General features: G+C 45.6%; 1 long non-coding RNA gene across 1 annotated transcript; it reads right to left on the bottom strand.

The window, feature by feature from the left end:
• Positions 1-16,132: 16,132 nt before the first annotated feature.
• LOC309347654 lies at positions 16,133-20,061 on the bottom strand. Its single transcript, XR_014159004.1, has 3 exons — positions 19,749-20,061; positions 18,813-18,933; positions 16,133-17,455 (listed from the first exon to the last, which is right to left on the bottom strand). It is a non-coding gene; the product is annotated as an uncharacterized lncRNA (long non-coding RNA).
• Positions 20,062-26,786: the final 6,725 nt, after the last annotated feature.

Raw genomic sequence — 26,786 nt, forward strand, 5'->3', positions numbered from 1 at the left:
TAAATACATTGAGTGTGTGTGTGTGTGTGTGTGTGTGTATGTATATATATATATATATATACCAACCAACCTGCTGCCTGTATGACTGGAGACACCTCCTTAATTGATGAAATTGTTCTGAATAGATTAAGGTGAGAATGTTTTGGTTTTGTCCTGTGGTTGTGAGGACTCAATAATTACCAATATAAGGTGGCAGTGTTTGAGGGTTTTTTTAGATCAGTCAAGGGTGAGGCAGAGGGATATAAAATGCACAATGCACATTGGATAAACCCCAAAGAAGCCGATTGGTGAGAGAATCAAGACAGACAGAACTAAGTACTTCTTCAAACAGTTACCCAGATGTAGCGGTAACCAACAAACTGGACAACTTTAAAAGGGAATTAGACAAATTTATGGAAGGCGAATATTGGAGGCGGTGTGCCTTTGAATACCAGCTGTTGAGGGATTGTGAGTAGGAGATTTCTCTCTGTGTGGTCCATGTGTCCTGCTTGCAGGCTTCCCATAGGAATCTGGCTGGCCACTATGAGAATAGGATGCTGGACTAGATGGGCCATTGGCCTGTTTCAGCAGGATGCTTCTCATGTTCTCCCCACCCCCATTTTTCTTTTTAATATATTTTATTGTATTAATAAACAAAATAGTAAAGGTGAAGGGACCCCTGACCGTTAGGTCCAGTTGCGGATGACTCGGGGGTTGCGGCGCTCATCTCACTTTATTGGTCGAGGGAGCCGACGTACAGCTTCCGGGTCATGTGGCCAGCATGACTAAGCCGCTTCTGACGAACCAGAGCAGCGCACGGAAACGCCGTTTACCTCCCCACCGGAGTGGTACCTATTTATCTACTTGCACTTGACGTGCTTTCGAACTGCTAGGTTGGCAGGAGCTGGGACCAAGCAACAGGAGCTCACCCCGTTGCGGGGATTCGAATCGCGACCTTCTGATCAGCAAGCCCTAGGCTCAGTGGTTTAGACCACAACGCCACCTGTGTCCGTATAATAAACAAAATAAATGAAAGATAAAGAGCATAAAGAAATACTGTTACAGCTGGTTGAAAGCAGCATAACTTTGGACATTATCACTGATCTTCTTGTTCCAAAATACTACAAATATACCCGTTTTTCCATAAACCTGTTAGACTAGCTTATATGTATATTTTGTAATAAATTAGTTTAATCATAGTTATTGTGAACTAAATTTTCTCAGTCCAGATGTAGTAGGAGATATGCTCCACCCATTTTTAACTATTATAATATTAGCAGTAGTTATAAGGTTGAACACTATTTATTGATCATTTTCCAGAATAACGACTTTTAGATAACCAAGCAGAAATATTTTAGGTTCCAGGGGTATATGATATCCTAACATATCCTAGCCTGAATGCGTTTCTAGAATATCTCTATTGGAGAACAGTTCCAAAAGATATGTATGCACTCTGCTTTATTTAAACCACATCTCCAACATTTATCCAATTCAGTTTATAAGGCATTAAATGCCATTGATAAATGGTTATAAAGTAGTTATCATTTAGGTCTGCTGAGATTATATTAGAATGGAGCTTGTCCCAAATCCAAGTCCATTTTTCCCTGGTTATTCTTTGATCCAAATCTCACACCCATTTTCTTGGATATGCATCCAAGTTTACGGTAACTATTTGTTCACTTTCCTGACCTCCCCATATATTTGTGTAAGAGAGGAGGTTGTACCTCTATTTTGAAAATATTGGAAGAGTGGAGGCTTCCTTCTTTCCATGACGTGACCCTGTGGAATCATTTTTATGCTTTCTAAACCAGTATTTTGCCGTTGCTGGAAATTTGCCATTATTGTTGATTCCAGATTTAGAAATTCATTATAAAATGGGGAAGTTAAAGGCAATAGACCCACATATATCCTGCTTTCAATTTCACACCAGATCCTTACAGTAGCTAATACGGAGGGACTTCTCATATTCTTAATCCTTCTAACAAGTGACTCTGCTAGATCAGCCTTCGCCAACCTGGTGCCCTACAGATGCTGATGGGACAGTCCAAAACATCTGGAGGGCACTAGGTTGGCACTACAGATTTCAGCTCTTGCTGCCAAAGATGAAAGCAAGCAAATGCAGTAAGATATGAGGAGGTTACAATCCTATACCAAGTCATCTGTGAATAAGACCCGCTAAGTAAATATAAATTTTATATATATATATATATATAAAACTCAATGGGACTTGCTTCCCAAAACGCATGTGTCGGGTTCCACTGTTTTACAGTTGGGGGCCTGGGGCCTTCACTGCTCAGTGCAGCTGTTTTGCAGGATGCCTGTTTGAGTTGCTCACACTGGTCTACTGAACAGCCTTTGATATCACACCTGCAAGTGCCTGTTGCCTGAAGCCACACAGTTTGCCTCAACAGTCTTTGGAGGTTGCTGTGAGTTTTCCCAGCAGCAGCAGCAGAGCAGGTGGTTCTCCACGGAGCCAAGCACCAAATGTGAACTCTACACCAAAAACCTCACCTTTTCATTTCTAAAGCAGGGCCTGGGGACCTTTTTCAGCCTGAAGGCTAGATTCCCAGTCCAGAGCAACCTCCCAGGGCCACATGCCAGTGGGTGGCAGTGCCAGAGGCAAAAATGGGTGGAGCAATACATGTGCCTTTTTACCTTTTTGCAGCAGGCTAGCTTATACAACACATAAACACATTTCTCTGGCCCGACATTAAGGCAAACCAGAGGCATTATCAGCATTAAAAAGATCATTTCAATGGGGCAAAAATACTCCAGGAAGCTGGAAAGCATTTTGAAATTGTCACATCAATACACATGCCATTTTACAGAAGAACACAAGTAAAAGTGTGGGGTTCTAGCACTAAGGAGACTTCATCCCATATGTTGTTGTTGTTAAAATTTATTTACTTCCCTTCATCTGAAGATCATGGGTCTGTTTACAGTATAAAAACACAAAATACAGAATAAATCCCCCCCCATCACCATAATTATTTATTATTTATACCCCACCCATCTGGCTCGGTTTCCCCAGCCACTCTGGGCAGCTTCCAACAGAATATTAAAATACAATAGTCTATTAAACATTAAAAGCTTCCCTAAACAGGGCTGCCTTCAGATGTCTTCTAAAAGTCTGGTAGTTGTTTTTCTTTTTGACATCCGGTGGGAGGGCATTCCACAGGGCGGGTGCCACTACCAAAAAGGCCCTCTGCCTGGTTCCCTGTAACTTGGCTTTTCGCAGCAAGGGAACCACCAGAAGGCCCTCGGTGCTGGACCTCAGTGTCCGGGCAAAACAATGGGGGTGGAGACGCTCCTTCAGGTATACTGGACCGAGGCCATTTAGGGTTTTAAAGGTCAGCACCAACACTTTGAATTGTGCTCGGAAACATACTGGGAGCCAATGTAGGTCTTTCAAGACCGGTGTTATGTGGTCTCGGCAGCCACTCCCAGTCACCAGTCTAGCTGCCGCATTCTGGATTAGTTGTAGTTTCCGGGTCACCTTCAACGGTAGCCCCACATAGAGTGCATTGCAGTAGTCCAAGCAAGAGATAACTAGAGCATGCACCACTCTGGCGAGACAGTCTGCGGGCAGGTAGGGTCTCAGCCTGCGTACCAGGTGGAGTTGGTAGACAGCTGCCCTGGACACAGAATTGATCTGTGTCTTCATGGACACCTGTGAGTCCAAAATGACTGCCAGACTGTGCCCCTGGTCCTTCAGGGGCACAGTTACCCCATTCAGGACCAGGGAGTCCCCCACACCTCCCCGCCTCGAGCTGAGGTCTGGCAGTGCTGCTTGGTTAGTGCCAACTTAATGCTTCTGTTCCCACGGGAAAAAAGAACCAGTCCCTGCTGAGATTTCTTGAGGCCAGATTTGGAGAACACAGTGGCTGAAGGAACATGACCGAAAGAACACACACATCCCCACCCAGAAATGGAGCTTGACCATGGATAATGCATCTTCCTTTGAACAGATGGCCTAATGTGGAAACAGACTGACGAATGCAACATGATGGCTTTTCATGTCCACTCTGGGTACAATTGGACCTTTGTGCCTCTGATTACGATGCTTGAGGGTCAAGTCCACATGGAGAGAGATCAAGGGGAGCAACTGTGCCAGGGACCAGAGGAAGGAGGAGCCAAATAGCTGCATCATTGCCACTGCTGAATCTGACATTGCTCAAATGAGGCACCCTCAGTGGGCAACTTTGACCTGCAAGAGAATCTTGGCTGTGAGTCCTGGAAGACGTGTTCCCTGCCTTGCAGGTCTTTTCCCACCTGGCTTGGGAGGTGACTGACTCCAACTATAAAAGTTGAGGCTGCTGCACACACTCTTGGGCTGAGGTGTTGTTTGGAGGAGGGCTGTTGCTGTGGTTGTGTTTCAGTATGTTTGCCTTTAAAAACAAACCGATTTGAATTTTGCCACCAACCCTAGCCACCACCACAAGCCGCTGTCTCTCATTGTCTGTCCCATCCCACCAAGCAGCTGCTATACATGCTGATGGCCCCTGTGGCATCTCCAGGGGGACCCTGGCTTGAAACCCTGGAGAGCTGCTGCCAGTCAGTGTAGGCATTCCTGAGCTAGATGGACCCATGTGTAAGATGTTTCACACCTGCAACCTGCAATATTATTAATATTGTTAATGGTGGTCTGTACTACAGCACATTATGTGGTTGTCATTATGAGTCACTCTCCCTCAGCTCTAGCCCTCCCTCCTCCCCCTGTCACCACTACAATATATGGGATAATAACAGTGAACTGCACTGCAAGGTTTTCATAAGCCAAGGGTAGGCAAACTAAGGCCCAGGGGCTGGATCCAGCCCAATCGCCTTCTAAATCTGGCCTGCGGACAGTCCGGGAATCAGCATGTTTTTACATTAATAGAATGTGTCCTTTTATTTAAAATGCATCTCTGGGTTATTTGTGGGGCATAGGAATTCGTTCATTTCCCCACCCCCCCAAAAAATATAGTCCGGCTCCCCACAGGGTCTGAGGGACAGTGGACCGGCCCCCTGCTGAAAAAGTTTGCTGAACCCTGTCATAAGCCATTATTTTACATCTCCAGCCCCCTACAGTGTGGCAGACATAAGCCTGGCCTACATTACAGGGTTGTTGTCCTCCATTCTCATCTCAGGTTTTGCTCTCCCCTCACTATCTGCATACAGTGCAGGTACAGCTTGTTTAATATGGGGCAGCTTATTTTTTCCCCTTCCCTGTGCAGGAAGTATTCTTTCCAAAAACCGTTTTAAAACGTGCTGCCAAATGCATCACATTTTCCCCACAAAGACCTGAGCTTGAATGAGTACAAACTTCTGTCTTTGGTTCTTCTTTTTCCATGGGAAAGGATGAGAGGGGAGGAAGGAGGAGAGAAAGAGAAAGAGAACAAGATACCAAATCATTGCACCATTGAAGTACAGACTTTCTCCCATGAGCATCTGTCACTCTTAATGAGGAAATAATGGGAAGATCTGGTCTGAAGACAAAAGAGTTGTCAGTTGAGTAACTTATGTCTGTGGGTGCTATGCAGGGACGGTGGATGTGAAACCACCTGATTTGCACTTGTTGAACTAAATGCAGCTCTCCTTAGAAATCTGCACTTCCCTGAATTTTGTAATGCTGTTCTCCAACCAAATGATGTGTACAAAAAGAGAAAGTATACGTTAGGTTCAAGTGCATACACTGATGTAAGTTGCACATGAAAACTGCTTGCATGAATTTGCACATTTGTCAAAACTCTGCAGTTACTGTACTGGAAATGTACTGAGCAGTATGTTGACCCCATAGTGGCTTTACTACCTATGCTTATTAAACCCTGCAATTCGCTACCGTAAGCTGTAGTGATGGCCACCAACTTATTGTTGTTTAATTGTTTAGTCGTGTCCGACTCTTCATGACCCCATGGACCAGAGCACACCAGGCATTCCTGTCTTCCACTGCTTCCCACAGTTTGGTCAAACTCATGTTGGTAGCTTCAAGAACACTGTCCAACCATCTCGTCCTCTGTCGTCCCCTTCTCCTTGTGCCCTCAATCTTTCCCAACATCAGGGTCTTTTCCAGGGAGTCTTCTCTTCTCATGAGGTGGCCAAAGTATTGGAGCCTCAGCTTCACGATCTGCCCTTCCAGTGAGCACTCAGGGCTGATTTCCTTAAGAAAGGAGAGGTTTGATCTTCTTGCAGTCCATGGGACTCTCAAGAGTCTCCTCCAGCACCATAATTCAAAAGCATCAATTCTTCGGCGATCAGCCTTCTTTATGGTCCAGCTCTCACTTCCAGGTTTAAAAGGGATTTATTTCAGCTTACTCCTGAAGCAGAAGGCTATCAATGGCATAAGCAGATGCACTTACAGATGTTGACCAGACCCATCAGCTAGGCAGTGGAAACTGCCATGTCTGGCTTGACTTGCAGGCTTAAGTCAAGGTCAAAAGCTATGGGTTGTATCCAATGCTAGTCCTACTTAGAGTAGCCCCATTGAAATTAATGAGCATGACCAAGGCCCCATTCACACCATACCTTTAAAGCGCCATGTGACCACTTTAAACAGACATGACTTCCCCTAGAAAATATTGGGAAGTTTAATTTGTTAAGGGTGCTGTGAGTTGTCCCTATTCCCCTCACAGAAACACAATTCCAAGAGTTCCCTGGGAAGAAGAGGGCTTGATTGTTGAACCACTCTGAGAATGGTAGCTCAGTGAGGGCAATAGAGGTCTCCTCACAAGTCTCAGCACCCTTCACAGACTGTAGCTCCCATAATTCATTGGGAAGCATGACTGTTTAAAGTAGTATTGTAGTGTTTTATATGTGTGGTGTGCATGTGGCCTCGGTTAGGTTTATTAATTTCAGTGGGGCTAGTTGGATCCAATCCTATATCTGGGTACTTCAGAGTGCAGGTGGGGCCTTGCATAATTTAATGCTTCACGTGCACACAAAGCTAGGTTGGTGGGGGAAGGCTAGGCCAGATTTTTATTTCATTTCATGGAATAACAGCCTTATTTGTCCCCACCTGGAGTCTAATCCAGTCTAGTTCAGAAACACCTGTTGTTTGTGGAAACCAACTTGGATATGTGCATTCATTGTCAACTCATCAACCTGTTACTAACCATGATAGCTGTGCTCTGCCTTCACAGTTGCTGGACGCTGCAGAAGACGAGATTGCTCTTGTGCTCAGGTCCTGCTTGCTGGTTTCCCACAGGTACTGTGAGACCAGAATGCTGGACTAGATGGGCCATTGGCCTGATCCTGCCAGCTATTTTTATACTTTCATGTTCTTGTCATAGTAGACAGAGCATAGAGACCAACATTCAAGCAGAACTACAAAGCATCTCCCTCAATAGACATTGCCAAAACCATAGCAGCAGAACCGAAACCATAGCTCTAACGACCTCAGAACCACATTGATGTCACAAGGATCATGGCTAGCACCGTCCGGTCACGTGAGACACAAATTGGAAGGCAGAAACAAGGCAGAAAAAGAACCCAGGTCTGATGAGTATATTCAGCAGAAATAACCATTGAGTTTAATAGGGTGTACTTCTGAGCAGACATGGTTAGGATTCAGCAGCAACTTTTAAAAAAAACAACCAAGAAAACACATACACAAAATTAAAACAAGACATCTGCTGTTTCCCCAATCATTTCATAATTTTGGGGTCATCACTGAAAAGACCCTGAGAACCATAGAGATGGCAACTCGAACAGCTATAAATGAAAGAATTTGAACCATGGCCCAGTTACTCTCATCTCTGGCTTAGCTTCAGCAATTATTCAGCATTGGATACTGCAAACAAAGACAGCTGCCTGCCTCCTTTTCTCCCTTTCACTGTCTTCAGCAAGCTAGGGTTTTGCCAGGCTGCCTCCAGGAGGAGGCAGAGAACACGAGGTAGCAGCAGGGGTTTCCCTCATGTAGCAAAGCATCCTGGGCCAACCATGTGGTCAGCAAGTAGCTCTCCCTGGCACCCTGTCTTCTGTTCTGCCAGTCCCAGCAGGCACCAGCCACTATTGTGCAGGATAGAATCCACAGGCAGGTGAAGGGATTCCTCCCTGTGACTCCATCCCAGCTGATGTCTCCCCCCATAACTGGAGTCTTGGCAAAGGCAGGGTAGGAAGTGATATCTCAAGAGAAACCTACCTTAAGTATGCTTGTATATGTTAGCCACGCATGTTATGATACACCCATCCAGCACCTTGTGTCAGCACAACACCACAGCCACAAGTGCATTGGGCTCCTTAGATTCACCGTTACTCAGGCAGCAAATGCTCAGGGGCGCCAACTTATAAAAAATATTGGGGGGGCGGGGCCCCATACCGACTTATAAAAAATATTGGGGGGGCCCAAGACCTCCAAACCGCTGCTGCTGGGGGAACGAAAGGGGCGAGCCCCGGGCTGCCCCGACCTTAAGTGAACCTGTGAGGGCCCGCCCTTTGCGGCAGCCGATTGGCTGCCGCCGTGGGCGATGAATATTAATGAGCTAGGGGGAATCCCCGCTTCTAGCGGGGCTGACGCCAGCCCCGCGAGATTGTTGATGGGTCGAGATCGGGAGTGGCTTTGTTTTAACTCATTACTGAATGTATTTTAAAAGTTAACTATCGTCAAACAAGGAAAATAAAAAATACCAACATAATTTTGTGATTTTACAAAGCATAATATAACTAATAAATTTCTTAAATTATTGGGGGGGCTGAGCCCCCCCAAACGAATTTTTGAGGGGGCTCGGGCCCCCTCAGGCCCCATGGAGTCAGCGCCTATGCAAATGCTAGCAGGTGGCATGTTCTTTGCCTGTCTCCTGGCATCAACAGCTGCTCCCTGGCAGACCACAGGCACAAAGCAGGGGGGAAGTTGACTCATCTGGACATCTAAAAGTAAATTACGCCACCTGGGGAAATTAGGAAAAATCCATGCAGGGATAGCAGAATCAAACCTAGATCCAAACATTGTATGGTTTCTGATTATATCCTTTATCAATAAAAACAGAGTGTGGCAGAAGCCCCCGACGACACAGGTCTCTGTGTACTGTGAGGCTGCCCTACTGATATGTTGATATTGGTGCACTTGATATGATATTGGTACACTTTTGCAGACATAGTAATGAAACAAAGTCCTTCAAGGGACATTTTGGAAGTGAAACGTCCCTTCATGGACTCTTTCATTACAATGTCTGCAAAAGTGTGCCAAACCTTTTGCTCTGTTTTATCCCGACTGCAATATTGTTGCTATTCCCCAAATAGTTGCTATTCTTTGTTTCCTAACCATTTCTTCGGCTTGTATGTTGTTATGTCTGAAAACTCAATAAGCAAAACCTGTTCTTAAAAGCGTGAGCCTGTTCTTCATCAAAAAGAGACATTTTCCCTTTTTTTTGCCTGTCAGCGGTATTTGTGTGTTTTTGCATTAGGCTCTGAGGTTTTTCTGGAAATCTCTGTCTGACGTGTTGCTGCTCTGCATTCAGTTCTGAGCAAGCTCTGTGGGTCTACCCGGATGCCTCAAGAATAGGGGAACCAACAAAGATGCCTTGTGTCCCCTTCCTTTGTCTCTGGTTCCTAGCAACCATGAGCTGGCATGAGGTTGCTGTCCAGCCTTCCAGCTGAGAAAAGCTCCCCTATTCAGCCTTGAAATCTCTGTGGGCCAAAACAAAGCATGGTGTAGCCTGCAGACCCATCTGACTTTGATGGTTCTGTTTACACCAGCACCACATCTGAACTTGTCTTCCTCATTCCGCCTTGCAGATCTGCTGTTTGCTAACCTACACAGCCAAGGGTGGGGCTGCCAATCCCTACAGCCCAGTCTTACATATGTGGATTGGGAAGTAAGTCTCACTTTGTCCAATGCAGCTTTTACACCCCAAGTAAATGGGTTTGCAGACAGCCTTAAGCTTCACCATGCATGAGGGGTAAGCAGTAAGTAGACCAATTTGCAGTAGATCAGCAAGGTCAGCAAGAGTTTCTGACTCCCATTTGTTTCATAGCTGCAGTGAAATGCCTTTCCCCCAACTATATCAGGCTGTTAAAATGAAAACTGGGAATGGGCCTTTGAGTGCAAGGCTAATAACTGAATTTATATCCTGCCCAAAGAAGCCATGGGAGGGAAAGGTTATTCTGGCCAAAATAACTTGACTGGCCTTGGGGACAATGCACTTTGACTTGGAAGGGAGGGGCACAGGCTGGCCTGTGGAAGGGAGGGGGCTGCCAGGGACACCCCCATTACACACACACACACACACACACACACACACACACAGTCTGTGGGAATTATGAGGGAAGGAAAGCAAGGAAGTGAGGGTGAAGGTTGATTTTGCACCAGAAGGCAAAAGAAAATGCTCCAAAAGCTGTAGAGTCTGGGGCAGTGAGGTAGCCTACATTATTTTGCTGCTGCCCTAAATCAATCTGATGGGCTTGCTCTGCAGGGGTGGGGAAAGGTTGCATTTCCTCAAAAGAAGCAACCGCAAAATAACAAATTAGGGTGCACGAGCTATAGCTAAGTGATGGCGTTCACTAGGCTATTGGATGGGCCTTTCCTCAACCCCAACACCTAACTGCTAGGTAGGAGAACAATATCCAGTGTGGTGTGTGAGCTGGAAGCAGGCTAGAAGCTGGAGACATAGAGCCATGCTTGATCGTTGCTGGATCCAAAGCTGTGACTGATGGGGAAGCAAGATCTGCTGGGTTGTTAATGCTGTGAGCCCCTCCATCTTATGTTCAGGTTGTGTATATTTGTGAATAAAACCATCTATCCTAAAGACAGCACAGTCTCGGCTGACCTTCATTCCAAGGAACCTGAACCGGGGCCAGTGCCTGTAACCCCAGGGGTCTCTCATCGCTTGGAAATTGGGGTGGCACAAAACAATATGGTGTTCTCCCCCAAATCACTGCCTTCCCACACTTTCCCCTCCCTCAATCTGGATTGCCTAATACCAGGGATACTTGGAAAAGGAACTAGAATCATGGGAATGTGGTGATTTGGAAGAGGACTTCATATGGACAACAGAGAATCAGTGGAGGTGCAGGAAGCTCACCACCCACATTAAGCAACATTAGAGATGAGCCCTGAGAAGGGTCAGGGACACCCCCCCCCCCGGGAAGGGGTGCTGGGAAATGTAAAGCGACTCAGCTTGTCTGAAAGGAACTGGGAAGTTAAATATTTTGAAACGACAGGCAATGAGGCTGAGGAAGAGCATAATGGTGGTCAGAAACAGGTTTGTGGAGAAGTCAGTCTAGAAGAAAAGGGAACTAAGGCTATAGCTGTCTGAGGAAGGTAAGTACAAGTGTTTTATGTTCTTAGCCTTTTGAAATGGGAAGGGTTGCTGCCAACTCTCAGGAGACGGATTTCAGCATTGCATCCAGAATCAGGTGTCCTAGAGAGCTCAGATACTTAAGCAGTAATTCACCATTGCTACCACAATCTCCACTGCAGAATGTGGCTTGTTACCTGCCCTACACAAAAGGGAGCAGTAAGAATAAGAATACAAAACTTAAAAGCATAAATCTCTATTCAAACAAAACAATGCAGCCTTAGATACACAAAAGAACAAACTCACATTCACCAGTCCCCAAATGCATGGGTGGAAAGGCACATGCTCTTCAGACTCACATCCAGAGGGAGAGAGTTGCAGAGCTTGGGGGGCCACCAGTTAGAAGTCTCTGCTATGGATAACCACCCCTCCAGCCTCTGGGGGCAGCAGAGGCTCTCTACCTCCCGGTTTGGTCTATATGAGAGTACTCAGTCTTTCAGGTATGTGAGGCTAGGGATGGGGGGGGGGGGAGAAATTTGATTCAGTTCACATTGGAGGTCAAATCAATCAAATTCACTCTTTCCAAAACAATGCAAGATCCAAATGTAGTCAAAATGTGAATTTTGCAGTGCAGTTCTCAAACATGTGAATTTTGCAATGCAGTTCTCAAACTGAACAGTTTATACGAAAATGCATATTAGTGGGTAAGTGTAAATATGCTAGTGAAAAGTAGCACATGACATTTCATCGTACTGAGAGAAATCGCTTACAAAAATGTGTATATCAAATGGCTGAGGACCACAATACTTTATGAGCTGACCCTCAATCATCATCTGAGGCCCTTCTTCATGTGCCTTCTCCACAGGAGGTGTGGAGGGCAGCAACATGAGAACGGGCCTTTTCTGTGGTGGCTCCCTGCTTGTGTAATGCTCTCCCCAGAGAGACTCACCTGGTGCCTTCATTTCAAATCTTTATGCACCAGGCAAAAGCCTTTCTCTTCCCCCAGGCCTTTGGCCAATTAATCTACAGTATGGCCTTTTAAACTATTGGGGCGGGTATTGATTTTGTTTGTTACTATACTAGTGTTGCAATATTTCAAAAAGTAAAAACCAGGACACCCTGAAAGTTGTTGAGCTTTCTCTTACAAAAATGAAAAGGGAAAAAAAACACGCTGTGGTTTTTCTATTGACTTGCCTAAGATCCAGGACAAAGCGCCGCCTTTCAGAAATCCTTCCAGGACATCAATTTCGCCTTTGAGATCCCAATAATGTCTGGGGAAATCCAGATGTATGGCAGCCCTATATGCTATGCATTTTAATACATTTATTGGAAGAAATTTGCACTAAAATGCTGAAGAATTCCTATGAGGATTTTTTTTAAAAGCGAACTTGACAGATTTGCCTAACCCTGGTGCCCATCCAATTCCTCCTCTTAAGAACTGAACTCCTAACTCTGCCTGGGGTTGTTGATTGTCTTTTGATTCACTCCAGGGCTTCGAGGAAACAAGCGGAGCAATTTCCAGAGAAAAAATAACTGCTCTAGTGGAGAGTTCAGAGGAACCGCCTCTTTGCATAGAGCAAGGTCACCTGTTCAGTCCACTTCCTTTGCTAGAGTGCTACCAGCAGACTCAAAACACTTCATTTGCCTGAAAAGCCAGAAGCAGCAGGCAGTGGCTTCGGTGGCTTCTACTATAACAACTTAAAATCCAACCATTCCATCTTCTATAAACCAGTATTCTTTCAATATTCAAATCCTGACATTACCAGTTCATTTTCATTACCAGTTCATATGAAATGTCACATCCTTAACAAATGCCAGTAACGACATTTCTCTAATTAAACATGTTAACTTTGCCATCTCAGCCAGATCCAATAATTTTATCAGCAATTCTTCTATAGTGGGCTTAACTACAGTGGTTTTAGAAGGGTTTCCTAGGTGCAGGAGAACCAGCTTCAAGAAATGTTTTTCACACTCACACCTGATAGGATCCTTAGGCTTCCTGTATCATTTAACATTCTAATTTTATTTCTTTTGGTGTTGTATACTGTATACCATATTACTTTCATCATTAATCAAGGGAATAAAAATCCTCTTTTCTTTTTTTTACTATAAGCAGTAAGCCAAATTTATACCCAGCCTCTCTCCTAATAGCTCTGCTGCAGTTATGACTGCTGCAAATATGCCAATTTGAATTCATCTCTTGCAGAATATAGATTATTCAATTCATATTTAGCATGTTGTGACCTTCGCTATAGATCAGAAGAAGATCCCGCTGCAGATTGTCTAAACAGAGACTTCACTGTTTTCTCCCTATTTTCTCCAGTTCAGAAAGGCCATCATTTCTCACTCCTAGGATGGAGATGCATATTCTTTCTGGAGATATGCAGTTCCAATACTGCATTTGCTAAAAAGCATAGATGCAAGAGCAAGCTTTCTCAAGGGAGAAGCAGCTCCTTGTGCTGCTTTGAGCACCTCCACACTGAAGTGCTTACTGCAGGTATATTCTGCAACATGTTCTTGACACAATCCTAGTGTATCAGTGGTGGCTTTGTTCTGTTCTACTTTATTATTTGTTCTCCAATGCTGGAGATGCCCCCCCAGCAGTCTGGCCCCAGTTGGAGCTTCCAAACCAAACCCAAGGGCTGCCCCCAAGGGTTAGTGGCAGGTGGAACCTAAGTACTAAATTAGCGCTAAAGACAAAAGCAATTTGCTCCATGAGGCCCCAAACCAGGAAACGACAGCATCATCTGAAATCACCATGAAAAACCAGGAGAATATGGGTTGAATCACCATCCGATTGCACCCAATATCTCAACAGGGAAACAAACATGCAAGATTATTGCTAGCATATTTCCCTCAAGTTGTGCTTTGTAGCCTGACGTTTGGTGCCATCTAATGGATAGCATTTGTACATGTCTCTGCCAAGTTCCCTCCTAGGCTTGGTAGTCATGACCACGGTCATCCAACTGAATCATAGAATCATAGAATCATAGAATCATAGAATCATAGAATCATAGAGTTGGAAGAGACCACAAGGGCCATCGAGTCCAACCCCCTGCCAAGCAGGAAACACCATTAGAGCACTCCTGACATATGGTTGTCAAGCCTCTGCTTAAAGACCTCCAAAGAAGGAGACTCCACCACACTCCTTGGCAGCAAATTCCACTGTCGAACAGCTCTTACTGTCAGGAAGTTCTTCCTAATGTTTAGGTGGAATCTTTTTTCTTGTAGTTTGGAACCATTGCTCCGTGTCCGCTTCTCTGGAGCAGCAGAAAACAACCTTTCTCCCTCCTCTATGTGACATCCTTTTATATATTTGAACATGGCTATCATATCACCCCTTAACCTCCTCTTCTCCAGGCTAAACATGCCCAGCTCCCTTAGCCGTTCCTCATAAGGCATCGTTTCCAGGCCTTTGACCATTTTGGTTGCCCTCCTCTGGACACGTTCCAGTTTGTCAGTGTCCTTCTTGAACTGTGGTGCCCAGATCATCACTTCCTTTCATTCCCTTGGAAGAGATGCCCCCCTCCCCTTACTATGTCAAGTTACAGATCCAGCCATACAATTTATAGAAGGGATGCAACTCAAAGAAGTTTAGTGGCATTTACAGTTTGGATTTGGGTGGCATGAAGGGAAGCTTAGCAAACTCTCAGGTTCACTGCAAGTTGGAGTGAGGGAGAAGAGAGAGGAAAATGATGCTCAGACAGCAGAGAGAACATTGCATTACTAGAAAAGGTTCAAACCCCCCAAATTATCAAAGGGCTAGGGCACACCCCTTCCCCATGAAGAAGGGTTATCACATTTGGGGCTTTTTAGTTTAAAAAATAAGGTGAGTGAGGAGGACATCTTAGAGATCTATACAATTATGTATGGTGTGGAGAAAACGGACCGAGAGAAATTTCTCTCCCTCTCCCATAGCACTAGAACTCAGGGCCATCCAGTGAAGCTGAATGTTGAGAGATTTAGAAGAGAAAAAAGGGAAGGATTTCTTCATACGCCCCATGGTTAAACTATAGAACTCACTTCCACAAGAGGCAGTGATGGTCACCAACTTGGATGGATTTTAAAAGGGATTAAATAAATTCATGGAGGGGAGTGCTATCAATAGCCGCTAGCCACAATACCTATGTTCTGTCTCCCTTATTGGGGACAACATGCCTCTGAATACCAGTTTCTAAAGAATTCTATTGGGGAAAGCGCTTTTGTCTTGCATGTGGATTTCCCAAGATGTGTGAGGTTGGTTACTGTGAGAACAGGATGCTGGACTAGACGAGCCTCTGATCTGAACCAACAGGGCTTTTTTCCTGTGCCTGTGAAGTAAGTAAGCCATGCATTATCTATGGGACGTGGGTGGCGCTGTGGGTTAAACCACAGAGCCTAGGGCTTGCCTATCAGAAGGTTGGCGGTTCAAATCCCTGCGACGGGGTGAGCTCCTGTTGCTCGGTCCCTGCTCCTGCCCACCTAGCAGTTTGAAAACACGTCAGAGTGCAAGTAGATAAATAGGTACCACTCCGGCGGGAAGGTAAATGGCGTTTCCGTGCGCTGCTCTGGTTCGCCAGAAGCAGCTTAGTCATGCTGGCCACATGACCTGGAAGCTGTACGCCGGCTCCCTCGGCCAGTAAAGCGAGATGAGCGCCACAACCCCAGAGTCATTCAAGACTGGACCTAATGGTCAGGGGTCCCTTCACCTTTACCTTTATCTATGGGCGTGACACCAAAGTAAGTGTTCAGAAGACTCTGGGCACTTAAAATTTTGTAGGTGCCTTCTGTGCTTAAAAAAAAGAAGAAGACCAGAATTGGGCAAGCTTGAAGGGATGACACCAAGGATCGTGAATGCCATTTACTGAAGGCCACCCAGAGAACTTTTTGTTAAGGGGCAGCCTACAAATGCTGTTAGTGAGTAAATGAATGAATGAATGAATGAATCGAATAAATTGAAAAAAAAAATCTTTATTATTTTAAGCTTATATTCCATCTTTCTTCTTTAAAACTTCCATAAACATAGGAAAGTTTAAGCTAATGTCAGTCAGCAGGAAGAATTGCAGCCTAACAGAACAAAAGGTCTTCTTGACTGAGGCTGGTGCCAGGCTTCCTTCAGGAGGGACTTTGCCAAGCATGGAAAAGGTCCTGCTCCAAGAAGTCTTCAGCTTAATTTCTGTAGCAGCAGCAGCAGGAGGAGGAGGAGGAGGAGAAAGACCCCCTTTGAGAGCTGCTTTGGACAGTTCAGGTTCTTGCAGGGAAGAAATGGGGGGAGAGGGAGGAAGCCAGGAAGGGCCAAGGAAGCAAGGAGGCATCAATAGCCCAGCGATGGCAGCGGCATTGAGTATATATGACAGTCATAAATACAGCTTGCTTGCCAGTTGCTATTGATGGTTTCATACATAATCTGGTGTTAGCTAATTTTATGAATGAATTCAGAAAGGCCACAGTGCAAACGGTGGAGAAGGGACCCTCAAAGACTCTGTCGTTATTCTGCTCCTTCCATGACCATGTCTGTGTCCACACTTCAGTTTTAAAGCAGTGTTGACCATGGTCTAATGATTGTGGTTTCCAGCCCAAGCAATTCTGGGAAATGTCACTGAATAAAGAGTGAGGCATTTCTTAGTATGCCACAAACTACAATTCCCAGATTTTTGGGAGGAAATCAGGAAACATATAGCATTAACTAGCCTATATACGTAATCTGATGGACCCTTCTATATTTGAAGGGTTGTCAGAGGAGATACATCTCCTTAAACCTATTCCAGTTAAAGATTATCATTATTATTTATTACATTTATATACTACCCTTCCTCAGAAGACTCTAAAAGAACCTTTAAAAAAGAAAGGAGCAGAGGCCTTGTAGTTGCCCATCCCCAATTACCACCAAATCACAGCCTGCCCCACAATGGTGAGATGCACTGTATTTCTAGTTAAACTATAACAGTTATATCTTAATTTACATGTATACATATTCCTTATGCAAATTGGTATCCTCTTCTTTGATGTTCCATTTCTAACAGTGCATAAGTGGCCACAGCTACACTGTTTTCAGTGCTGTTTAAATGCTTATAGATGTTTGCTTGTGAGTGGCAAAAAAGCAGAAGGAAGCAGAGATACTGGAAAGAAGGATAGCGGCTCTTTGTCTTCCTTCCTGTTCAGAGGAGGTTCTTTCTTTGGTTCTCCAAAATTATGGTTTAATTTCTCTCAGCTGTGACATTAATTTTTTCACCCATGACATCCTGGGATTAGCACAGACACGCCTACCGATCTTGGTAACAAACCTGTAGAGAAAAGGCAAAATAACTTGGTTTAGAAACGATCTCTTGGCGTATGCCTCCTGTAATCATATTTCCCTTCCTCTTGTGTAGAAGATCTACTAGCTGTTGGAAGTGCAGGAATCCACAGGGCCAGCCCTAGATGTGATTTCACTTCCTGAAGTGCGCAAAATGTCACCTGTTCCCCACTGACTGGCCGCTGTTTAATCCATGTATTTTTTGTCATTTTTATATAATAACAAAATGACATATATAAACAACAGAACAAAGCAACATCAATTTACATAACAGAACAAACTGTGTTTTTTCATTACAGTTGAATTCTATTTGAACACAAAGGGATAGTATCTTCCATGACACCTGAAGCAGCGGGCCAGATCAGGGGGCACAGTGACAGGACAGGGCAGGTGGAAACACAGTGGGATAGCTGGAGGACACAATTAAAGCAGGCCAGCGTGATACTAACATCAGCAGAACCTAAAAGAGCAGTACTGAAAAAGAAACTGAAGCAAATGATTTAAAAGCCTGGGAAATCTTTTTAAAAGAAACACCCCTAAAGGTATTTGCCAGCATTGAAATGACACAAAAACAGGCACTTTCCTGGGGGAAGCCACCAACCCCACCACTGAGAAGGCTCTTTCTCCACAGCCAGAGATTTCCACACATGGTCACATCCTCTATCCAGGCAATCAAGAAGCATGGTCCCTGTTCAATGGCAGGTTCATTCCAGACGCAAAGAAGATGCAAAATGGGGCTGGAGAGGGCCTTGGTCTAGGAAATGTCCTGAGGGCTGGAGAAAGAGGCCTGGAGAAAGAGGCACTTGAAGCTTGGGTTGAGGTTCCTCATCCTTGCAATAGTTGACAGAGGGGCACATATGGAGGCAGGTGGCCCCACTTTTATCTGTTGCAGGGGCAGCAATGCTTATCCTCCTTTTCTCTGTGTTTTGGCTGTTCTTCCTCTCCAACTCTTACCTTCTCCCCTGCCCCCAAACCCTTGTTGATCTCTCTCTCTCTCTCTCTCTCTCTCTCTCTCTCTGAAATTGACAGATTTGTCCATCCCTTCCCTGGGGCCAACTCTTCCCATCAAGTCCTAGAAAAGCAGCTCAGAGGAACCTCTGGAACTCTCAGAGGCTTCTTTTTACTTGTTATTTTCCCCAAAACCTCCACTTGCCTGGTCTCATCACAAATGGTTCAACAAATGCTCCGACTGCAGCTCAACACAAATTTGAGAAACTTCATGAAATGCCATTTAATGGAATGAGAGATGATTTTTCTGACACCCTCAACCCCAGTCAAGGCCACCTAGGTGTCCTTATTTGAATGTTAGGAGAACACATAATTGAGGAGTGGCATTCTGTACTCACACAACAGCATCCAAGCGGCAATCACTGGGAGTCCTGTAGTAATTCTGCACTCTGTTGCGGGGAATGTGTCCTCCCATCCTATATCCCTCACAACAGTCTGATGGAATCCGAGGACGCAGTGCTGAAGGTGGTGGGGGAAGAGGAGAGAAGAGAGGAACATTATTATGGCCATTATTATGACACAACACTCATATTTACTGTCATTGAGGACGTAGCCTGATCTCACGCATGTCTACTCAGCGATGCTCCTTTGCATATTCAGAGGTGCTTTCCTCCTAAGGACAGAGGATAGCTGTCTGGTAGCAGAGTCACTTTGATACCCTGCTGGAATGTTAACCAGGAAGTGCAAGATGAAACAGGCATGCTGTGAGCTACCAAAGCAAACCTCCCAAAGACATTTTCTATACACACAGCACGTTGGAGAGGAAGCCGTTAGGTGGAACGCTGATTCAGTTACACTTGGGGTTGCTGGATTTGCAGTCCCTGTCGCTGTGCTAAAATTTAACAGATGCTTCATGGACACTTGACGGCAGGTGACCATGTTCACCTCCATGCTGTGAAGAGCTCCATCTTCCCACTGAGCTGCTGTTAGCAATGCACTGATCCCTTCTGCCTCTAATCAGTTGGCAAACACCACTTGCATGTTTGACCCTAGCTGGGGCATGGTCTACTCTCTCGCTCATTGCAGCTCTATGAGACAGAGGTCCCTTCCCCTTCTCTAGCACTCATGCACACCAATGTATGAGCACTAAGCCACCGTTCAACACCAGCTTGCCAAGAATCTGATAGCTGAGATTCTTTAACTGGAGATGCCAGGACCTCAGCCTGCGATCTGCTGGGTTTCCCCAGTGCAAGACACTCTGGGGCTTTATAGTTCTTAAATATTATAGCAAGCACACACATATACATAATAAGAGGAAAGTGCCACGTGCTCACCTTCTGTGTATTGATAAGAGAGAGTCAGGATGAGGGCGATCAGGAATGCGGTCTTCAGACTGCCCATGGTTGGCTTCTTCTCAAGGTCTGGAGCTTTCTTCTGTCTTGCTGCCTTTCTAGAAGCTGGAGAGTGTGTCCTTGGGGACGAAGCTGTGTGAATATATACACTTCCATCCCCAGTGTGGATTTCCCTAGGATTCTACCCATGTATTTCCACCCACATTTCTTTCCAGAGAAACTCGCAAAATGTCAAGCGTAATTCCACGAGAGATGGGTCTCACTTCTCCTTTCGAGAGAAAAGGCGCCCACAGCTCAAATCCAAGCATTTGCGACGCGCGACTAAAGCTTCAGTTTGCAGAAGTGAAACCAGACTGGCACATCTTTACTTCAGAAGAGGGGGATCTGGAATTTGTTTGCTACTCAGTGCGGTGGACCAGGTCAGAGAAGGCAGGCTAGGGGAACTGCAGGGGAAAGGCCATAGCTCAGCCACAGAGCATCTGCTTTTCACACAGAGAGTCCCATGTTCAATCCCCAGATAGGACTGCTATCTGAAATCCTGGAGAGCCACTGCCAGTCCATGCAGGCAGTACTGAGCAGGATAGACTAATGGTCTAACTCTGTACAGAGCAGCTTCCTGTGATTCCCGTTGCTAAACAAGAGGCTGGCGTCATATCTAGCAGGCTAAGCAGATATACCATACCTTTTGATAACATTTCATAGATGAAAATAGGGACATGCTTTATAATGCCCCTGTATTCATAACAACCATCACTGCCATAACTCCTGGATTATTATAAATTGCTAGGTAATGCTAAATAATCCACACTATCCTACACTGCAGTAGCACTGCATACATTTAAAAGCAATGGGGGAGTCCCCCCCCCTTTCTGGTTAAAGAACAAAACAATCCACCAGTATTGCTACCACATAGCAATTCTGGTTGTCCAATGATTGGCTTTCACCTGATTGATGGATTTTGCTCATGTTTACGTATTTCAGTCATAATAGAGGTTTTTGGAGTGCATTTTAAGGAACTGTATGCTTTTCTTTTTGAAGCTGGGTGCAAAAGCACCTTGGCTTAACTGGCAAAAGACAGTAGACAAGGCTGGATCAGACCAAAGGCCCATTAGCCCAGAATCCAGTTTTCAGAGTGGCCAACCAGATGCCTATTGGAAGCCCACAAGCAAGACATGAACACACAGACGATGCAGTGAAATATTTGTGAATGGGGCACAAATATTTAACTGACTGAATTTTGCAGCAGTAATGATGGAAGCAGCAAATGGCCCCTACTTTGATGCTTATTTAAAGAGAAGTCTGTTTGTTCATTGAAACATGAGCACATGTGAGAAAGTCTTTAAAAACCGAGCTGTCATATGCAGCCATTGGGGGTCCAAACTGTGACTTACTGTTCGTCAGGAAGCAGACCATCCTCACAGCTTATTTAAGAGTCAGTGGCGCTGTGGATTAAACCACAGAGCCTAGGACTTGTCGATCAGAAGGTCGGAGGTTCGAATCCCCACGATGGGGTGAGCTCCCGCTGCTCGGTCCCTGCTCCTGCCAACCTAGCAGTTCGAAAGCACATCAAAGTGCAAGTAGATAAATAGGTACCGCTCCGGCGGGAAGGTAAACGGTGTTTCCGTGCGCTGCTCTGGTTCACCAGAAGCGGCTTAGTCATGCTGGCAGTGGCGTAGCGTGGGGGGTGCAGGGGGGGCGGCGGCACCGGGCACAACATCTGGGGGGGCGCGCTCGCACTTGAGTGCTAAAATCCACGGGTTAGGGGGCGCAAATTACTTGCCTTGCCCCGGGTGCTGACAACCCACGCTACGCCACTGCATGCTGGCCACATGACCCGGAAGTTGAACGCCAGCTCCCTCGGCCAATAAAGTGAGATGAGCGCCACAACCCCAGAGTCGGTCACGACTGGACCTAATGGTCAGGGGTCCCTTTACCCTTACCTTTAGGAACACCATGTTAGTGAATAATTTAGAAGCTGTCAGGTTTTTGAGCCACTGGGGTTCCTTTTGCTTTTTCAGTATAGTCTTTACTTAATGCCCTCTTCCCTACACCCTCCACCTTCCTCCACATACCTTCATGCCTCACCCCCGGCCCTTCTTTACTAGTTTCCTGACCAGCTCCAGGGACCAGATAGAAGCCTGACCAGAGGATGGGGCACGAATGACAAGGCTGGATAGGAAGCTGTCTTGTACAGAGTCAGACCACTGTAGCTCAGTATTGCCTACACTGAACAGCAACCGCTTTCCAGGATTTTATAACAGGGCCATTCCCAGCCCTACCTGGAGTTGTCGGGGATTGAACCAGGGACCTTTTGCATGTAAAGCAGATACTGTATCCACTAGGCTAGAGCCCATTTGCAGGGAAGAAGGAGAATAAAGAGCTAAACACTCCTTCCCACCTGCCCATCTTCTTGCACAATGAGAATACTCCCCCCCCCCATTCAATGTTACCGTGGAAAACATGAGTTCAGAAATGTTCATTTGCTCCTGCCACCACAGGGGTCAAAGCCATGCTTTCACATGCAGGCGGTCCCAGGCATCCCCATACCCAGTTTAAAAACCAAATAGCCAAAAAACAGATCTCTTCCCTCAGACCTTGGTGAGCTGATGCCATCAGGACTAGTCCTCCTGAACAGGGATAGAAGGATCCATCCATTTTGGTTCTCTCAGTTTCTCATTTTTCCAACTTTAAGTTCAGCTCTGCACACTTTTGCAGCAATTTGTAGGTGTGTTTAAAAACTCCCGAAAATTCTTCAGCGTTTTAGTACAAATTTACCTAACAGATTTTCGCATGCAGTTTTGCCTGGTGTACAAATGTGTGCAAGCAATGTCTCCTAATATAATGCATTTCTGATTGATATTTTCACTTATATATTCATTTTTATGCACGCTTTTGCCATGGCTATGCATTTTTGTAAACACTGCTTGGCTGGAGAATTGCATTGTAAAATTCAGGTAAGAATGGATTTCAAAAGATGACGGTGTTTCATTTCTCATTGTTTTGGAAAGTGTGCATGTGATAGATCTGGCTTTAAATGTGAACTGAATCCCCTACCCACATCTCTACTACTGAGCAAGTAGAGGGCAGTCCTTGTGTGCTCCGGCAAACTTGGAGATGTAGTTCCCAGCGGGAAACAGCAGGGGGAGATGGAGGCCTTTGAGGAGAAGTGGAGAGAATCAAATCTCACCTTTTCAGGTGCAAATTTTGGAGGAGGAGAAGCAGCTCCTGCCTGCCTGTTGCCACAGATAGAAGGATGCACTTATGCAGCAGAGGCCAAGGCAGGGCCCTCCAGAGGTTATGGACTATGATTCTCGACATAGGAAGCTGCCTATGTAAAAACACCAACCCTGCAAACAAATTTTAATTGACACAATCAACCTAAATATAACTAAACCCAATGTATTTTGTCCATGGGTCTCCTTCAGTGAGCTATTATAAGCAATCTATACAATGTGTAACATACACAAAGAATGTACCAGTTCAATATTCTCCATACTTGGTTCATATTCATGATACAAAGTTGTTTTACATAACTATTGCACCCTCCCTGTGGAAAACCCTCCTTTCAGATGTCAAGGAGATAAAGAACTACATAACTTTCAGAAGACATCTGAAGGCAGCCTTGTATCGGGAAGTTTTTAATGTTTGATATTTTGCTGTGTTTTATGTATGCAGTAAGCCGCCCAGAGTGTCTGGGGAAATCCATCCAGAGGGGCAGGGTATAAAAAATAAAATTATTATTGTTATTTTTTTATTGCATGGTACAGTATTCTATTTTGTCAAATTCTGATGTTCAGATCCCAACATGTTTGCAGGAGTTTTTTTGTCTGTTGGACTGGAGCATATTTCCTCTCTGTTATACTGAGTCCAGCTGCTGGTCCATCTAGCTCAATACTGTACATTGACCCATGGGGACACTCCAAAATTTCAAATGGTACATTCTCAGTCCTGTCTGGAGATGCCAGGGACTGAACCTGGGACTTTCCTCTCTCTTCAATCCAGACAAAAAAACACCGGATCCAAAAATGACCCGCAACTAGAATTGAAGCTCTGGGGCCGGCAGGATTCTGGAAGACATGTGGGAAAATGGTGGTTGCTACTGCTGTGCTACCCCACACACCAGCTGTTAGGCGGGGAGGCTGAGCAGCATAAACAAAGCCCCACTGCATCTCCAGTCTCTTCAGAGCTTCTTCAGCCCTCACTGACATCGTCTTTGGGCTCTAGGAAGGGTCTCCTCGCAAGCCACGAGGACTCTCCAGCTCTCTCCCATCATTTCCAGGTTTGAATTGGATTATTTAATTATTTTCTGGCGCTGTGCATACATGTGGTTGCATGCAAGTCAATTGCACGTAAGTGACGGGGACGCCTGTATTCAAATGCATCCTGCCTCCGGTGGTTGGAGGGAGAAATTGGCAATCATGGCTGGTAGCCACTAAGAGCCTTATTTCCATGGCAGAGATCAGCTGAGGGTTCTCTGCTATCCCAAAACTCTGATCAGGGAAGAAATATTCTCCTCCTCCCCTTCCCAACCTTACAATTCTCATCCTCTGCAAATAATTGGGATAGGCATTGAGATAGAGATGCATCCATTATGGGCAAATGTCTATAGATTCAGATGCTGTGTTGAAAATATTCTGGCTGTGGATTAACGTTTTCTAGGTACAGATGGTACAAAATCATTTTATCCTGGAGGTTTTTTTCTTTTCTTGGTATGCATGATATACCGTACTTTTTCGTGTATAAGACAAGGTTTATTTATTAAGAAATTATGCTAAAAATTGGAGGTCATCTTATAGACAGATACTGCATAGGGGGGCGTGGGATTGGTTGCTGCCACGATGTGAAGATTGTCATCGGCTATTTGGCGTGTTATTGGTGGCTGCGACAAGGGCTGTTGTTGATTGGCTGTCACTGCGGCACTAGGGTGGACGATTGGCACAGGGACATACGATGGGTGGCTTTTGCGAAGTGTGTGGTTGAGTGATTTTCGTCAATTCCCCCCCCCCCCAAAAAAAAAAGCTCAACAAGACTTGGCAATCCTCCCCCCCAGAAGCTGAACAACTGAAGGCAATCTCCCCCCCCCATTTTCTTAATTTTGCATCCCCCCAAATAGGGGGTGTTTTATACACAGAGGCATGTTATACACAGAAAAATATGGTATATTTAAAGACAGTATGGGCTGTAGGTGGAGGAAGTCCCGAATGAAACTGGATGACACAATCGGAAGGAAAGGAGGATGGAAAAGGAAGTGAAAATACAGAGAAAATTGTGTGGGGTGAGGAACAGAGAGTTTGGGTGAGCTGGACGAGTCCCAAACAGCTTGTGGTCCTACAGTAGGGGTGTGGGGGAACCTTTTCCAGGCTGAGGGTTCCGGCTGCATTCCGTTCTAAAGTGCAGGGGGGAAAGTGGGCAGAACAATAGGTGTGGGTGGCTCTTATTTGTTGCACAATAGGGTACATTCCAGCCAAGCAGAAGTCAGAGGATTCTCCTCCGCCACCCACCCACCCTCTTCATCCTCTGTGACATGATCACAGTTCCAAGCCAGGAGGGGGGAGCTGGGTACACTTGCTCCAGGCCTCAGAGGGCTAAGCTGACTAGGGGCCCCTGCCAGTGGCTGGCTGAAGTTACACTGTCATGCCAAGAACAAGACTTGACCCCCGGGCCTCAGACAAACTCTGCATGAGCCTGGTTCCAAGGACACAGGCAAAAGCAATGGAAGAGAGTACAGAGCAGGGTTGATGAAGGATATGGTTTGGGGAGAGGAGGTGTGGTCTGGGGAGTGGGAGTGGGAGGGAATCTCAAGAGCCAAGCAGAGAAGCTTGGAGGGCCATATTTGCATACCCTGCGAGTGCCCCGGTAAAACCGGGACATCCCGTTTGTTCACGTGAGAGCATGGTGGCAATTTTGGGCTGCGATCTCATGCCACAATCTCCCCCCCCAAAAAAGCGCTTTTTCCAGAGCCACAATCTTGTGTGGTGCCCCAAAATGCAGATTTTTGCATGCTGTGCTCTCATGTGAGAGGCCCTCCTCCAGTCCATATTTTGGGCTCTGTGATCTCATGGGAGCACAGCCACAATGATATGAGTCCCGGTTTTGAGATTCAGTGTGTTGGAGGGTGTGCATTTGCCTCTACCCTAATTAGGGGTGCTCACAACCCTGAAGTCAGACCCCACAGCTTTGCACAAGCAAGGGACATTCTGCAATGTTGCAAAGGTTCCTGGGTAATCTGTCCATACGATGCTGCCTTATGCGAAGTGACAGCATTGTTCCATCTTGTGCGCCACTGAATCTCATGAGACTGGAAGAGTTTCTCCATCAGGCCTGTTCTTTGGGCTGGGAGGATGCCTGACTAGGAGGTCCACAAGTTTTGCTCCCACTTTGCCATAAAAGGAGTAGTTAGAAGCAGAATAAATAACTTAAGCGGAAGGGTTTGCAATTGTTTTTGATATAGAGGCAGATGATGACGCATTAAACTGAAACATGTCATACTTTCTTTTGGTTTTGCTGATAAGAATCAATGTTACAGAGGAAGTCACTATCAAGTGGAAGAACTCCGGCATTTGTGCAATTGTAAACAGGGGGCAGACTCTAAGGACAAGGGCTCAATAAAGAAAGTAAAACACCGAAATGAATGATATTCATAATGCATATTATAATCCCAGCAAATTCCCCCCACTAAATTCCTTCCTGTGGGACTCAGTGCTCCCATCTAATCTACTCAGCAGCTGATGTGGAGGAAACTCACTCCTGTCCTAATCTTGCCTCCAAGCTTTCTTCTCACCCAGTCCTTAATCCAGGGCTGGAAAACCTCTTCCAGCTATAAATTTTCCGATACAGGGCTCCCTTCAGATGTCTTCTAAAAGTCAGATAGTTGTTTATTTCCTTGACATCCGGTGGGAGGGCATTCCACAGGGTGGGTGCCACTACCAACAAGGCCCTCTGCCTGGTTCCCTGTAACCTCACTTCTTGCTGTGAGGGAACTGCCAGAAGGCCCTCGGAGCTGGACCTCAGTGTCTGGGC

The sequence above is a fragment of the Podarcis erhardii genome, assembly GCF_964252035.2.
Source record: "Podarcis erhardii genome assembly, chromosome: 7".
Lineage (NCBI taxonomy): Eukaryota > Metazoa > Chordata > Lepidosauria > Squamata > Lacertidae > Podarcis > Podarcis erhardii.